The sequence below is a fragment of the Megascapheus bottae genome, chromosome 9 (genome assembly GCF_031878675.1).
Source record: "Megascapheus bottae isolate mThoBot1 chromosome 9, mThoBot2.hap1, whole genome shotgun sequence".
In the NCBI taxonomy this organism is placed as follows: Eukaryota; Metazoa; Chordata; class Mammalia; order Rodentia; family Geomyidae; genus Megascapheus; species Megascapheus bottae.
In genome coordinates this window covers 33,510,069-33,526,916 of record NC_143517.1, presented here as the reverse complement: position 1 = coordinate 33,526,916, position 16,848 = coordinate 33,510,069, and the positions used below count along the sequence as shown (strand labels likewise).

Genomic DNA, 16,848 nt, shown 5'->3' with positions numbered 1-16,848 from the left:
GCACTTTGGAAGTATTTTTATCAAAAATTGCTGAAGACAAAAAGGGGAGAGCAAAAAAAAAAAAAGAATAAAAACGTAAGACCCAACAGGGCTAGCTGTATAGAGTCCCTGGAAACCCCTGAAATCAGTCCTTCCCCATCCGCTATCACTGTTAGGAGACTGGAGAGGATCTACTGGGAGTGGAGGAATCAGAACTGAGCTAGACAGGGTCACAGAGATAAAAGACTCATAAAAAGTCAGGGAGAGGTACAGGGCAGGGATATTGCAAAAAGGAAAGCTTTTTTGACCATCACACAACCACCTGAGAAGAACTCTATGAAGTTAAAGTAAATAATTCTGAGCCTTCAAATAATTCACCAAAAATACTTTAAAAATAAACACTGGAAAGCTACTAAGGATAAATTCTGTAAGAAAAGAAAATACCACAGACAATGGAAACATATCAGAAAGAAGGTCCCCAAAGTATAACCACAGAATAAGTAATCTAAAAGGCTAGAAAAAAGATCAAGAAGAGAGCAACATATATCAAAGTTTAAGAAATGAAGTGATAGAATTCTTTTTCTCATATATTTTTTATTGTAATTAATAGAAGCATTACCTTATATTCACCAGACAGAAGGTACATTACTTCACATACATTGATACCCTTTCTCATGTCTTGGTCTCCATTTCCTTACCCCTAACCCCGTCCCTCATCTTGTTTCCCCTCCCCCTTCCCTATCCTTTTCTTTTTCTTTTTTTTTTTTTTTTTTTTTGCCAGTCCTGGCGCTTAAACTCAAGGCCTGAGCACTGTCCTTGGGCTCTACCACTTGAGCCACAGCACCTTTTCTGGTTTTTTCTATGTATGTAATACCGAGGAATAGAGCCCAGGATTTCATGCTTTCTAGGCAAGCACTCTACCCCTAGGCCAAATTCCTGGCCCATCCCCCTTCCCTATCCTATTTCAAACAACCAAATACGCATATATACAATATATCAGATAACCAGGTGAAATACTGTAACAATATGAGATAACCAAGGTACAGCAAGAGATGAGAGATAACATAGTACATTAAGGACAACAATCAATCACTCATTATATGGCTTTTGTTTCTATATCCTGGAGGTCCTTTCATTAAGCGTCAACCTTATGGCCTTATGTATCTAGAATTTGCTTTATTGTAAATCTCTGTTAGGAGAACCCAAGGTTTATACTGATTATGACAAATGAGGGAAACCATTGAGCCTATGTTTTGAAGTGATAGAATTCTGAAAAGAACTAGAAATAAAAGGAAAATAGGATTTCAGAAATTAAGTACAAAATAGAAGAAATACAACAAATACACCTAGCTAATACCTTAATAAGAAAGGTAAGCTGGGCATTGTGGCTTATGACTGTAATCCTAGCTACTCAGGAGGCTGAGATCTGAGGATTACGGTTCAAAGCCAGCCCAGGTACTAAAGACTATGAGACACTTCTCTCCAATTAATTACTAGAAAATGGGAAGTGGGCCTGTGGCTCAGGGGGAGGGCGGTAGCCTTGAGGTGAAGAGCTGAAGAATAGTGGAAAGAAAGAAAGCTGAAAACCTTTTTTTTTTTTTTTTTTCCCAGCTCTGAGGCTTAATCTCAGAGCCACAGAACCAGTTTCAGCTTTCTGAGTTGTTTAATGAACAAAGAGTCTTACAGACTTTCTGCCTGTGCTGGATTTGAACCCTGATCCTCAGATCTTGGCCTCCTGAGTAGCTAGGTTTACAAGTGTGAGCCACCAGTACCTGGCTTAAGGTGAAAACCTTCTTAAACATAAAAAAAACAGTACTAATTATTACAAATGAGGAAAACCATTGAACCTATGTTCCTTTGGGTCTGGCTTACTTCATTTAATATGATTTTTTTCTAAGTCTTTCCATATACTTACAAATGGGGCGATGTCGTTCTTTCTGACAGCAGCATAGAATTCCATTGTGTATAAATACCACATCTTGTTGATCCACTCATTAACGGACAGTCATCTGGGTTGGTTCCATATTTTTGCTATGGTAAATAGTGCTGCAATAAGCATCATTGTGCTAGTGGATTTAGTATGTCCTTGTTTCTGGACGATTGGGTAATTGTCAAGGGGTGGCATTAAAACCTAGATATATAAGGTCATTTAGGATGACATTATGTAAGGATCTCTAGGATATGGAAATAAGAGCTTTATCTTGAGTGACTGCTGTTCTTAATATACTGTTATTTCTCTTCTCTTTTGTTGCCCTTTGGTTAATCTCATATTGCTTCTGTATCTGACTTTGTTGCCTGGTGTATTGTATATACATTTATTTGTTTGTTTGAAATAGGAATGGCAAGGGGGAAAACAAGATTATTGGGAGTGGGGGGAGGGAGATGGGGCCAAAAACATGAGAAGGGGTATCAATGTGTGAGAAGTAATGCACATACTATCTGGTAAATGTAACTGTAACCACTCTATACATTACCTCGATAAAAAAAAAAAGAAAGAAAAAAAAAGGAATTAGAAAAAAACTAGTAGAGAAAATAGGAAGTGAAAAATGTTGAAGAATGTTGAACTTACTGACAATAGAATTCCTAAAGAAACATTGAAACTAAAAAAGGAACAGAAGAAACACTTCATTAAGAATTTTCAGCCAGTGCCTCAAAAGGCTAAACATAGAACTCCCCTATGACCCAGTAATTCCACTACTTGGCATTTACCCAACCACCCAGAATCTAGGGCATACTAAATCCACTAGCACAATAATGTTCATTGCAACATTATTCACCATAGCAAAGATATGGAACCAACCTAGATGTCCCTCACTTGATGAGTGGATCAACAAGTTGTGATATTTGTACACAATGGAATTCTATGCTGCTGTCAGAAAAAACGACATCGCCCCATTTGTTAGGAAATGGAAAGACTTAGGAAAAATCATATTAAGTGAAGTAAGCCAGACTCAAAGGAACTTAGGCTCAATGGTTTCCCTCATTTGTCATAATCAGTAGAAACCTTGGGCTCTACTAGCAGAGATCTGCAATAGAGCAAAATCTTGATACATAAGGCCATATAGTATGAAGCTAATTGAAAGGACCTCCAGGATATTGAAACAAAAGCCATATAATGAATGATTGTTGTCCTTAATGTACTATGTTATCTCTCATCTCCTTTGCTGTCCCTTGGGTATCTCATAATGTTACAGTATCTCACTTTGTTATCTGATATATTGAATTTATTTGTATTTGGTTATTTGAAATTTGATAGGGAAGGGGGGAAAACCAAGACGGGGGTGGGTGGTGGGTGGGTGGAGGGTAATGGGTACCAAGACATGTGAAAGGGTATCAACGTATGTGAATTAATGCACATTCTATCTGGCAAATATCATGTAACCCTTTTATTATTTATAATAAAAATATGTATATGAAAAAAGAATTTTCAGCCAGCCTCGGTGGCTCATGCCAGGAAGCTGAGATCTGAGGATCATGATTGAAAGCCAGCTTAGGCACTAAAGCGGAGAATTCAGTGGAGAATTACATCACAAGCAGCTGCGGCCAGGCTGGGGGTGTCAATCTGACTGAAAATACTGCATATGGACATGTGAAGGCCCTTTGAACAATTAATATACCCTAAAAACAATGAATGACAGGAATGTAAAACAGGTCCTGACTGGGTCTGGGGTACTAATGGGAGAGAAGAGGACAAACAAAGGTCACCATATGGTCAAAATACTTTATTTACATGTGTCAAAATGAAACGATAAAGTTTTTGAGATTAATTTGGGAAGGATGGAAGATGAAGGTAAGTGATCAAGGCATGTTGCATATATATATATATATGCACAAGTCAAAATAAAATGCCTCTGTATGACTAATTGATAAAATATGTGAGGGATGACCTAGCAGAGATTTACAATAGAACAAAATCTAGAGACATTAGGCCAAATAGTACGACACTAAATGTAAGGACCTCCAGGATATGGAAACAAAAGCCATATAATGAGTGACTGTTGTTCTTAATGTACTATGTTATCTCTCATCTCTTTTGCTATCCCTTGGTTATCTCATATTGTTATAACATTTCACCTTGTTATCTGTTATATTTTATATGTGCTTAATAGGTTATTTGAAATTGGATAGGGAAGGGGGGCAATCAAGATAAGTGGGGGGAGGGTGGGAGGGAAATGGGGACCATGTCATGAGAAAGGGTATCAATGTTTGTGAAGTTATGTACCTTCTATCTGGTGAATATAATATAACCCTTCTATTAATCACAATAAAAATTATAAAAAAATATGTGAGGGAAAAACCCTAGTTCAAGGGAACATGCTGACTTGTATTTTAAGAAAGAGATTAACAAAGTGGGAAACAAATTCAATTTTCTGTCATGGGTAAGTGCTGGCAGTAGAAAGAGATGGGCTCTTTGGCAAACAGTAGGACAAGAAAATTTGTAAAAAACTTGCACATTAGCGATTTCATCACCTCTCATATACTATTTCTTCAGCCGCTGGACTGAATTTCTCCAGAGTATAACAGAGCTAAATGCCACATTTTTTGCTATAAAGCTCACAAAGCTGTACTTGTACATGAAACAGATTCAACTTATTTTGTTGGTGTTAATAATAAAAGATCATGAAAATTTCTTTCCAAGAAACTCATTGCTTTCCACCTTACCGATTATACATTTCCTTTCTATACTGCATTGAAGGTCCAGGAACAGATATGGCAAAGTTTAAGTAAATGATGTGGTAAGTAAATGCTGTGGTATGAGTCTAGCAATCTGACACCTCCCCCATAAGTAGTATATATGTCAACTGGATACTTCTATTTTAAACAGTTTGATAACAGATTGAATTATATGCCAAGCTGCTGAATTTGTCAGGGACAAATGCATTTTCAACATATTATATATAATCGCGATGCTTTCAAAGACAAATTACCTTTCTCTTTGATCTAAACAAATTCTGAGACAGGAAATAATTTAGCATTAACTATTATAAGCACTTCTCAAATAGCGCAATGCCTGGGAAATAGTGGATATTTTTGAAATACATTAGTATTGACACATTTTAAAAATTTAAGTTGTCATGGTGGTGTGTGACCCATTTATAAACAGACATCAATATTCTAATTTTTTGTTTGTGAAAAAAATATTTATGAGAATAAATAACTCCCTTAAAATAATAAATAGCCTATAATTTTTTCCAGTAGTACTTTCAAATCAAGTTTACATCCTCATTCTAAGATGCAACATTATTTTGGTTTCTGGGTTTTTTGGTTTTTATGCCCATTCTAGTAATTGACTTTCTTGCTCTCAGTTGGTTTTCTGCCACTTGAGCCATGCCTCCAGTCCATCATTTTGCTGATTAATTGGAGGTAGGCTCTTGGACATTATTGTGCAAAAATTGATTTCAAATCTGATTCTCAGATCTTGGCTTACTAAATAACTAGATTTATAAGCATGAGCTAATAGTACTCAAGTATTTTGCTATTTGATAAATGTTATAGTTTGGGGATCTGGGAAGCAAAGTGTAATATAAAAGAGTCATGGTATCTGGATTTCACAGGCAATGAGCAAGATAATATTCCTGCAAATGCTATTTTAGGCCCAATATCAGGAGCAAATAGTTAAGCAATACTTCTATTTCCTGGGGACTGCGTAGCTCTCCCGAGCTAGATTAAAAATACAGGTATCCTTTTCCTACCTCTCCTACCAAAACTTGCTTAAAATACAAATGTTTCCGGATCATTTCTATTCTGTGTTAAACACCCCTGGAGCAACAGAAGATTTACTCTCCTGAGGTGTAGGAGAAGGGTTTTAGATATAAAAGCTGTCCCCTTAAGGATATCATTGAAAGGCAGGTTTTTCAGCCCTGAACACAAGTAATTAAAATGGAAGGGAAACTTCATCTCAATTGCAGCTGAATTTCTATTTAGGCTGAGAGGAACAAGAAGGCAGTATAAGTTTTTTTTTTTTTTAACTGTTTTTCTTAAGCAGAAAGACATATTTGCTTCAGATTCTTTTGTCCCCCTCACAAACATTGCAGCCTCTAGGCAAAGAACTATCAAATTCTATTCTATACTGATATCAACATAGAACAATCAAATTCTATACTATTCTATTCTATACTGACACCAGTACATTGAGGCTGCTAGGAATTTCCTCAGTAATTTGACCTTTTTCTTTCATATTTGAAATTTCTGTGTTCTGACCAGAGTCAAGCACTCTAAAACGTTAATATTGAAAGGTAAACCTTTGGGTCTAACAGCAGCAAATGTAAGTCATAACCTCAGTATCCTTCAGTCTATTTCATCACTGATATCAAAACATTCAAATATTTAAGATGATTAAAGCACGTTCATCCTACTGAAATGGTAACATTAACGAAAACAAAACAATTCAAGAAATGTGTGGAACTTAGCAATTCAGTTAGTGTAGCCACAACGAGCAAATTTTGACTTGAATCCTTGGAGCCCCAGGCTTCAGTGTTGGGGAAGTGGGAAAGGCTGAGACAGCCCTAGGATCCTGATATGGATTTTGATTATTTCTTAACAGAAGTATTCATTTTAATCAGAGGCTTAGATTCGGCTCCTTTGCCATGGCAACAGATATAGAATCCTGTACCTGGAAGGTTACAATGATAATCTTCATGAGGTTCAGACTGACCTGGTGATAATGGTTTAGTGCTTGGACTGGAATGAACTAATTCGAGGATTTATACTCAATTTCGAAGAATATTTCCTGGTGCTTGTGGGGATAGGATTTTAGGGCTGGATGACAAGCTCTACCACTACTTCCTAGATAGATTTTCTTTAAGTCTATAAATCTCTGTTTTTGCTTCCTTAAATCTAAAAAAAATAGAAACATCAATTTCCATCCCAGAACACATGAAATTTGGGTTCACTTGTTCATTTAGAGTTGAGCAAGAAGAGACTATTCTTCTACTTCCTTTTACAAAGGAGCCCATTCTTTCACACCTGTTCTACCTTCCCCTTCTAGCTGGAGAGCCCACTGATAATTCATAGATTAGCTGAAGTACACAGAATATGTCATTCTGTCCTGTGCATTCTGCTGTCTCATGTGACCTTTGAATGTTCTAGCCCCATGGTCAGCTGAGCTCTTGTACACTACTTTTTTCTTAATAAAATGAAGATAATAATTCTAATAACAAAAATACAGAACCACAAGGTAGACTTTGAGACAGAAAAGGAATAGGTTTATTTAGTGTTTATGTGATGTCTCTATGGTACTGCATTAAACACTGACCCAGTGGCATTCTCTCTGAGGACCCTAGAGTAGTCAATGTTTGTTCACCAGTGCTTTTTATCCTTACTTGTTTGTGCATTTGACTTCAGGGAGAAATATTAGATTCTGTTTTTACACACTGTCCATCTTGGGGTTTATTTCTAGGATATTCTAGAAACTATCAGATATATCATCATTTCAAAGTTGGTTTAGGGATAAAAACTCACCTGAATTATAAGCTTCCTATAATGAGGGGAAGCACTATAAGCCTGTTTAGATCAAAGCAGGCTATAACAAGTACGTGTAAAAATCAAATGTGCAATGGAATATTATATGCATCTGGTACAAGATTTGAACATTTCACGATCTAGATGATTTGTTTTGGGTGAATCACTATCCCTTTCTGTACTTATATCTGCTTCAATATTTCCTACCTTCCTCCAGCTCAGACACATTTTGAGTCCCATTCTTTTACTCCTATTAAGAGTTTTGTCTACCTTCTGTGGTTTGATTTGAATGCATTCTCTAAAAGTTCCTATGTTGGACATTTTATTGCAAAATGCATATGCTAATGGTCTGTGGAGGTGGGGCCTTTGGGAGGTAATTAAATGTAGATGAGGTTGTGAGCATGAGTATTTCATGATGCCAATAATCAGTGGTATTAGAAGAAAAGGAAGAGAGACCCAAATGAATGCATGCATTCTGCCCCGCCATGTAATGCCCTCTGTCATGTCATGACACATCAAGAAGACCATCACGAGATGCAATGCAGATTCTGACATTACACTCTTGGTCTTTCTTGATATGCCCAATCTCAAGAACTATGGGCCAAAGAAATGTCCATTTTTCAAAAATCATCCAGACTTAGCAGCAGAACTGGTTAAGAACATTGATAGTTGTTTTATAACCAGGACTTCAATTTTTTCAGTTCCCAAGGATTTTTGCTTTTAAAAACATGTCAAGATGGAATTATTTAGTGGAACATTTTATAAATTTGTATATCATCTTTAAGCAGGGTCAGTGCTCAGCTCTGCATATCATTCTAATTTTAGTAAATGTTCTGCTAAAGAGAGCACTAAAGTGTGAACTTTTACAGACAGAAAAACTTATAAGACTAAGAGAAATGGGCCTTTAGTGTTGCATTTTCAAAGATGCTTTAATAGTTTCCCATGTTCCTCAAAGCTCATTGAGGTAAAATTATTGAGAGCGAGTGTGAATGAGCCCCAAGAGAGAAACCATGATAACAGCATACTTCCCAGGCTATCAGCAGCAGCTACACATACACTTTGCGTTCTTCTGCAGAATTCAGGCTGAAGCTATTTTCCACCGGTGCCTTCATAAGGTTGAAGTTCAGGACCTGATTACTTTGCCTGATGTGAAACTCCAGTTGCAAGTCATCTGCTCCAAAAGAAACCATTGGTCTATACTTTCTCCTGGGATCTTTCTTCCTACCCAATGCCCATGTCATTTCCATTCTCAGACATGCATCATACTCTAAAGGTTCCGCCCATGACTGCTGCTCATTTTCCTTCTATCCTCCCCAGGCATTTTTCCCAACCCAAAATATTTTGCAATCTTCTGTCTTGTTTTTTACTGTCCAGATGATTTCAGCAAAAATGTTGCTTCACAAATATATGTACCAGACAGAGGAATCTCAGTTGGAACGAGATAAATAAACTATCACTGGAGATAAAATCAAAGCTGAGAAAATGAGATTGTGGCTACTGGGTACCATTTGCTTAGTTGTGAGAATACTCACTGCAGTTAGGCTAAAAGATTAATGGAGCAGGCAAATTGTGGCTCACATCTGTAACCCTGACTACTCAGGAAGCTGTTCTAAGCCAGGCCAGGCAGGAAAAGTCCAAGAGACTCTTTTTTTCATATTTTTATTGTAATTAATAGAAGGGTTACATTATATTCACCAGATAGAAGGTGCATTACTTCACAAACATTGATACCCTTTCTCATGTCTTGGTCCCCATTTCCCTCCCCCAAGATACTCTTATCTCCAATTAATCACCAAAAAAACCCCAAAAGTGGAGTAGTGGCTCAAAGTGGTAGAGCTCTATGACCAGGTTCTCCATTCAAGCTCCATGGCCGACCAAACAAAAAAAAAGATTAATGAAGATAATATATGTTCTATGGCTAGCACGAAAATATCATCTCTCTCTACTAACAAGAATTTATTGGTTTATGTATTAGTAGGTTGGAAATATGGAGAATTAAAAATGATGCAGAGAACCAGGCAAAAGAAGATCAGGGAGCATAGTCAAGAAGAAAATGTAGGAGAAAAACTTTGGGAGCTGTTAGTTTCTAAAAAGTTTTAGGACTTCTGGAAAGTTTCAGATCTAGATGGCCTAAACATTAAGTTTGTTCATTTGTTTTTGAAGCTCTGTGGTTTTACAAGGCCCCGAGTGATTAATGTGTCTCAGTGAAATGGGAATACTGACATCTGTTCATAAATTGTCCTGTCTAAAGTCTAGAGTATATTTTTCATTTGGATTAGGGATCTGAGTGGTGACTTAAGATGAGAAGTTGTGTGGCAAGGCTTGATTCTGTGACTATTCTCACAGGGGACAACTCGGTGTGACCATTGGCTTTTCCCAAGTTCTAAATGCAGTTCAAAATGATCGTGAATGTTCTTAACTGTGCTCGTATTAGTACACTTTGAATCTGTGTCTTCTACCTCTTAAGAAAACAGACTAGAGCTAGGGAAACTTCCATAGAAAATTACAGAGGATAAAGAGCTTGTAAAAAGATAATAGACAATTAATCTCATTCTGCCATAGTAAATGTACAAAAGAATTATTCTGGAAGCCGATTGATTATTCCCAAAGCCATTTCTACCATCTGTCAGCACCCATTTTCAGGAGTCAGTTCCTGATTCCTCTTAGTAAATGAAGCCTGCAAATGAAAGCATTTCCAGTTCCTTCTGTACCAGTACATTTACCACAAACATATTGGTCATAAGAGTGTTAGTTTTGAAATGTTAATAAACACATCCCAGAGGACTAGGGTTTTTATCTATGTACAGTGCACTTCTGAGGCTCTTTGAAATGCAAAAAAAAGTTCTTGAAGAATTGGTAGAATTCTATTTTTAAAATAGGGGCTGGGAATATGGCTTAATGGTAGAGTGTTTGCCTAACACGGATGAAGCCCTGGGTTCGATTCCTTAGTACCATATAAGAAAGAAAAGCCAGAAGTGGTGCTGTGGCTTAGATGGTAGAGTGCTAGTCTTGAGAAAAAGAAGCTTAGTGACAATGTCCAGGCCCTGAGTTCAATCCTGGAGGCTGGCAAAAAAATTAGTAGATAACATTTCTGCATTGTTGAAATATACAATGTGATGCCTTGAAAAGCATCTATTACCATGTTATATATAACAAGACAATCCTTGTAATTTAGTCTTTTTTTTTTTAAACCGTTGGGGCAGATATGTTTTAAAGGTTTGGAATCTTTCAGAGTCTAGAGAAAAGTGATAGCATAGTCATATCTAGAGCAATATCTTGTCAATAACCATACAGAAAAACAATGTTAAAATAGATTTTCTACCAAATATATTCTAGGCATTAAGTTTACCAAACACCAATGACTGAACCAAAGCATTTACTTTTCTGAAGTCCTAGGATTTAGAGTTACAGATAAGGAATGCTTGGACTATAGTGAATATTCATCCCAATTACTATCTCCGCACAGAAATCCTTCCTGAAAAGAGATTGGAGACCCAATTACTTTGTAGGAATCACTTGTGAGGCAGGACATAAGGTTCACATCACTTCTTAATCTGTTTTTGGTTCATCAAATTGATAATGACTTTCATATTAGCTTTAAAAAACCCTGCCACAAAATGATGAATAGAGTAAGGTAACGGCACCAGTGGCTCATACATGTAATCATAGTTACCCAGGAGGCTGAAATCTGAGGATTGCAGTTCGAAGTGAGTCTGGGCAGGAAAGTCCCCGTGAGACCCTTGTTTCCAATAAACCACTCAAAAACTAAGAGTGGCACTGTGGCTCAAGCAGTAGAGCACTAGCTTTGAGCACAAAGAGGTTCAGGGACAGTGCCTAGGTCTTGAGTTCAAGGCCATAACCGACAAAAAATAAGTGTCTTGTCATTTATTTAGCATGTAGGGACAGATGTTTGTTCCCAACGATTATCTGGATACCCCACACTAGGGGTGGTGGCTGTTCCTTATGAGTCAATGAAATTGGGTTGAGGAAGGATCCACTTTACACATATACAACACTTGTTTGGCTTTTCAAACGCAGCTATTTCTCAACATTGAGACTGTTTCTCCCCCCACCTCATCTTCTCTTAAGAATTCCGAGGCATTGGATTCTGTGCAGGAGCTATTTATAGCACAAGGCCTCACATACTATTCCCACAGTATGTGGTAGGAGTATATGTTCTGTCATTGAAAATGATCTGTTTTGATCACATTAATAAGAAGATGGCTGACTAGGGATTGTACTGCCTTTTCCACTAGTTTCCCTATATTTTAATGAATTAATTTCAGTGGAGGTTTGGTTATTGTTATACTGACAGATGTTTGAGCTTCCATACCATTATATCTCTCTTTGCTCAGGAGTCATTACTTGGCCAATCAGTCAGAGACATTCGCAAGACTGTGCATTTGCCAGACTGTAAAGCTTTCCCAGAAACAAGCTTGTGGACTCTAACTTTAATTTAATTTTCATAGGTCAACAGAAAGATGCATCTTTATAGTGAAGAAAGTTTCAGGAAGTACTTGGATTTATTATTCATTTTTAAAAAAGCATCTGAATGGTAAATGTTTCATTCAAAGTTGAAGTGCTTTAGCTGGAAGATCAATATCCTAAATATTCAGACTATTTGCTGCTTTGTAGAAGGGTCTCCTCTACTCTGTAAAAACAAAATGTATTAGTTTTTGTCCCAAAAAATTATATAGCCTATCTCTATAAAGTAACAAGCCACACATGTAGCAACTGTTTCCAATAATAAAGATGGAAACTTGAAAATTATTTTGGCAGTAAAAAGTTAACCACTTTGCTTTGTTTCCCTGTAAGGGGCCATGCACAACGCTAGACACATTACATACATTGTCCTATTTTACATTTCCAATGTTTTTAGAAAGGGAATATTAGCATTCATAGCTGACCAACGGTAAAATAGGAGCTAAGAGGTTGCTAATGTAGGGTTATATGAGCCATCAGCATAGCTAGTAATCAAATCAAACTTCATTTACCATAAGAGTTATTCTTTCCAGACCCAACTTTGCATTTATCTTGATGTGTAGTGTGGGGAGTAGTTTTCATATTTCACTGAATAGGAATATATTCAAAATTGATAAAGAAACAAAAATAGATTTCACTCATGTTTAGTATGATATGTTTCCTTAAAAAACAAGGGTTTATTTAGCACCCTATAAGAATACCCAGACAAATGTATGATCAATCCACTTTGTAGACTACTTATGCTTTATAAGGCTCTCTTTTTCTTCCTTGCTCTTTAGATTATGAGCATGTAAATGAGGCTTCTGTTTCTAAGAAATTCTAAAAATATTACTCACCTGCGCCCACCACGTTCTGCCACATCATAATCTTGGTTGCAGTTCTCAAAAATGTCAGAACTGAAGATCATGAACTGCTGATGTGTCGTAGTTAAATTTGTGTTAAAGGCAAGTTCAACGTGATGGATGAAGGAAAAACGTCCCACTGTGAGAAAACTCGGTGTGCACCCATATTAACAAAAGAAAAACAATTCCTTACCAATAAATTAAATTGACAATGGTGATTAAAATGGTTAGTCTCTTTTTTGTCTTCTAGACCGCCTCAGCAGGCTACAAAGCATATCTTATAGAGGAATCTGTGTGTATTCAGCACCAGTGGAATTCAGGTTGGCTGAATAACATGGTTTTCACTTCATGAGTTGTTGAATTCAGAAGCATCATTTTGTTGCTCTAGATAAGCAATCACTGGAAAATTCTGAAACAGTCCTAGAGTAGAAATTCTGTGAATCTGTTTCTGCCTTCCTTCTCCCTGGATCTTTGGAAGAAGCACGCATTTTGTTTCATTCTCTGTAGGATTACACTGTGGTCACTGAGCCCCTTTCACCTTTCAGCTTATTCATGATCAGCTAGTACCACAGCATATTGCCAATTTTCCAGGGAGCCAACAAATATTTATGTGTCCCTGGTGCCTTAGCCAGACCAGGGATGTGGTAGAGTGAAACTTTCCCCTCATTGTTAAGGAGATGAGAGAGAGAGAGAGAGAGAGAGAGAGAGAGAGAGAGAGAGAGAGAGAGAGAGAGAGAGAGAGAGAGAGAGAGAGAGAGACAGACAGACAGAGACAGACACACAGAGATCCAGAAAGAGAGAGACAGAGATCCAGAGAGAGACAGAGAGACAGAGGGAGACAGAAAGAGACAGAGACAGAAAATGGTCTACCACTATTCCTAATGACCTAAAGACCTCTAACAAGATACTGGATTTCCCCTCTTAAATGTTTGCTTCAGTATCTCCTAATCTCCAAATCCCTGAAATATGGGCTTTTGGAAGACACACCATATCCAAACTTTAGTATACTTCCACACAGTTGGGGTAAGGGACAAATAGTGAAGGGTACTATGGCAGGGATACACATAATGTGCTTTGAGAGCAGAAAATTCTCTTTTGTAGGATCCAGAAACGGTTTTCAAGGAAACAAATTTACTCCAAGTCTTATAGCCTCACTGGGAATAATACAGGAGCAGTGAGTGAACATCTGGAGCTGAGAGGATGGATTTGGGAGAGGCAGAGGAAAGTTACCTACAAAGAAGGCACAGGTGAGGAAAGGCCATGAAAAACACGCATTAGAATGGCTGAGCATTGTAGCAGCTAAACTATGATAAGAATTGGCAGGGTGTGGGATGGGAGTAGTGAGATACGCAAGGGTACCAGATATAAAGGGAGGGTTCAGGTTTGGGTGAGACTTATTCCTTCTGAGCAAAGACCCTAGGTGTTTTCCAGAGAGTAAAGAGGAATTATCACAGAATTTGAGGCAGAGGAAGATAAGTCTTACTTTTGGTTGTTGTTAAAAACCTTCTTTACCTCACAGGGTGGAATTTGGTCTGTAAACACTAGAAGCAAAATAACGAAGTCATATTTATGGCAAGAGATCCAGTCGGAGCCATGATGAATCAGCCTCGCACAGCCCAGAGTGTGGGCTGAGAGGGAAGAGAAAGGATGCGAGCAACATTAGGCTTGAGTGACTGGTTACGCCATACAGGGAAAAGGAAAGAGAAAAAACAGACAAAGCCCCAAAGCATGAAAATGTCCCTATAGCTATCCTTTTTGGTTTAAAAGATTTCCAGGTTGATATAATATCGTTTATAACACTGCACACATTAGAGAGGGCATTTGGTAAGTGTGGTATTTAACGATCTGATATTTTAAAAAGGCAGAAATGGCAATATTGTCAAGCATTTACTATAATTAGCTATCATTCTTGCTCACATGTGCCCATGAAATAACCTCTTACCCACTTCAGTTCCATTTAACTAAAATACCAATATTGAGTAACATAAAAATGTTGCATAATAATATGTGGAAGAAAGAGTAGTAAGCTATATATTTTGATGTGTGTGGGAGAACAAATACAAATCTTATTTGACTATTTTCTGAACATTTTATATAGCTGCTATTTTCTTTATGGTTAGGAGCCAAATATTCTTGGCCTTTCTCCACTGTCCTTAGATCATGCAAACATACAGTTAAAATGGAAAGCACTCCATGCCTTATGTTGCTTATTTCAATTCGTGACTTGCCAATAACCAAAAAAAAAAAAATCTGATTCAGAGTAACAATCTTTAAAATGAGAAAAAAATTCCCAGTTTCACTGTATCTTTCCTGTGTAGCTGTATGTGTTTTGCATTAAAATAGTGAAAAAAAACTTTCTGAAATTCATAAAATATCTAGAATGCCACGTAAAGAAATATATGTGAAATGACATACTCTGCACAATAACTTTTCTCTCAAAGGCAAGAGCTCATTACTATGACTGGAGCAGACACTGTCAGGAGACAAAGGACCTACGAGGGAAATGAACTCTGACTTGTGTGACCAGCTTTCTCTCTCATTTTTTCTTTTTAAAATCTTTCCTTGTCCCTCTGTCCTTAATGATTCAATCCCTAAATTTCCCACCTTAATTTGATTCATTCTAATTATTCGTATTTATCCAAAATTTCTGCCTGTGTTGGGCACACACACTTTAAACACACTGTATTCCACATGTATCCATGAAATCATTGGGTAGCTAGCATTTTTATGTCTGTTAATTCTTTTGTTTAAAGTGACTTTTCTTCCCCCTCTATCCCAGTCATATTCATCCGTGCATTTTCTTCTCCCCCTTTTCAAAAAATTTCTGGTCAGAGTGGTGTATAGAGGAGTTACAGTTACATTTGTAAGGTAGTGAGTATCTTATTTTTTGAACATGGTGTTCTTTTCTTCCTTTGAAGGTGAGGTTGACATGTTCCCGACTAAACAACACCCTGGGTGAGTTGGATAGTGATGGTTTCCTATTATTTTTTATACTTACCACATGATTTTGGGGACCATTCTTACCAAGCGTATTTAAGCCATGGTACTACTCGTAGTCGTGCATTACCTATCCTCTTCTGTGTTGGCACTCCTGATGGTGCGGGTGGCAGAATCAAGACTCCTGACCATTTCCTAAGCCTGATGATTCTGTTGAACCAGGACTGACATGTGCTCCTCTTCAGGACATAGGCTTCCATTACAAAGCAAGTAGAATCTTTTCTGAAAGCCTCTATCCTTGAAGTGTTTCTTTAAAAACGTAGCATAGACACCTTTTATAGTAACAATTTGCACTGAAGAAAAATGTATTTCTCTCTAGTTATGTATTTTGACCTCCTCTATTGATACCTACTTCATTAGACATGTGTGTGTGTGTGTGTGTGTGTGTGTGTGTGTGTGTGTGTGTGGCTTGAGGCATAGTCCTAACAGTAAAGTATAATTGATTTCTATTATCTTAGTGGAGCTTGACTAAATTTGATTTCTTTTGATGGGACCAGTTTCACTGGAGGGAAAAATCAGATGAGATTCTCTTACACCATGCACGCACACACACGCGCACACACACACACACACACACACACACACACACACAAATGTGATGATTGTGACAGGTTTGAAGATTTCTATATAGAAAAGGAGTTCATATTCCTCCTGCTCCCCTCAGTGTGAGCTGGGCTTCATAACTTGTTTTTAATCAACAGGATACAGCAGAGGTCCGGGGTGTTACAGCCAAGATTATATTGCAACGGTATTCTCTTTTTCATCTCCATCTCACTTTCTCTCTCTATCTCTCCTGCTTTATGATACCTTCTCTGGAGGAAGCCAGATGCCATGCCATGTGAGTGTCCCCATAGAGAGAGCTATGTGATAAGAAACTGAAGCCATGTAGTTGGCCCTGTTTACCAGGAATGAGCCAATGGCAGCATACGTGACTTGCCAATTACTCTTCAAGCTATGATTGAACTTAATTTCACTCTAATTTACAACTGGATAATTTCTCCCAGGATCATACAGTGAAGTGACTGCTGTATTCTTGGCTCTCATAAATTGGATACATTAGTAGATATTTGTTCTTTGATGGTGTTGA

At 37.5% G+C, this 16,848-nt stretch overlaps 1 protein-coding gene and 1 non-coding gene across 2 annotated transcripts in view; both read right to left on the bottom strand.

Moving 5' to 3' along the window:
- Positions 1-16,848, bottom strand: part of Necab1 (N-terminal EF-hand calcium binding protein 1) — a 139,755-nt gene that overhangs the window by 45,452 nt on the left and 77,455 nt on the right. The gene's annotated exons all lie outside the window — the stretch shown is intronic.
- LOC150058992 (U6 spliceosomal RNA) lies at positions 8,184-8,287 on the bottom strand. Its single transcript, XR_016536741.1, has one exon. It is a non-coding gene; the product is annotated as a U6 spliceosomal RNA (small nuclear RNA).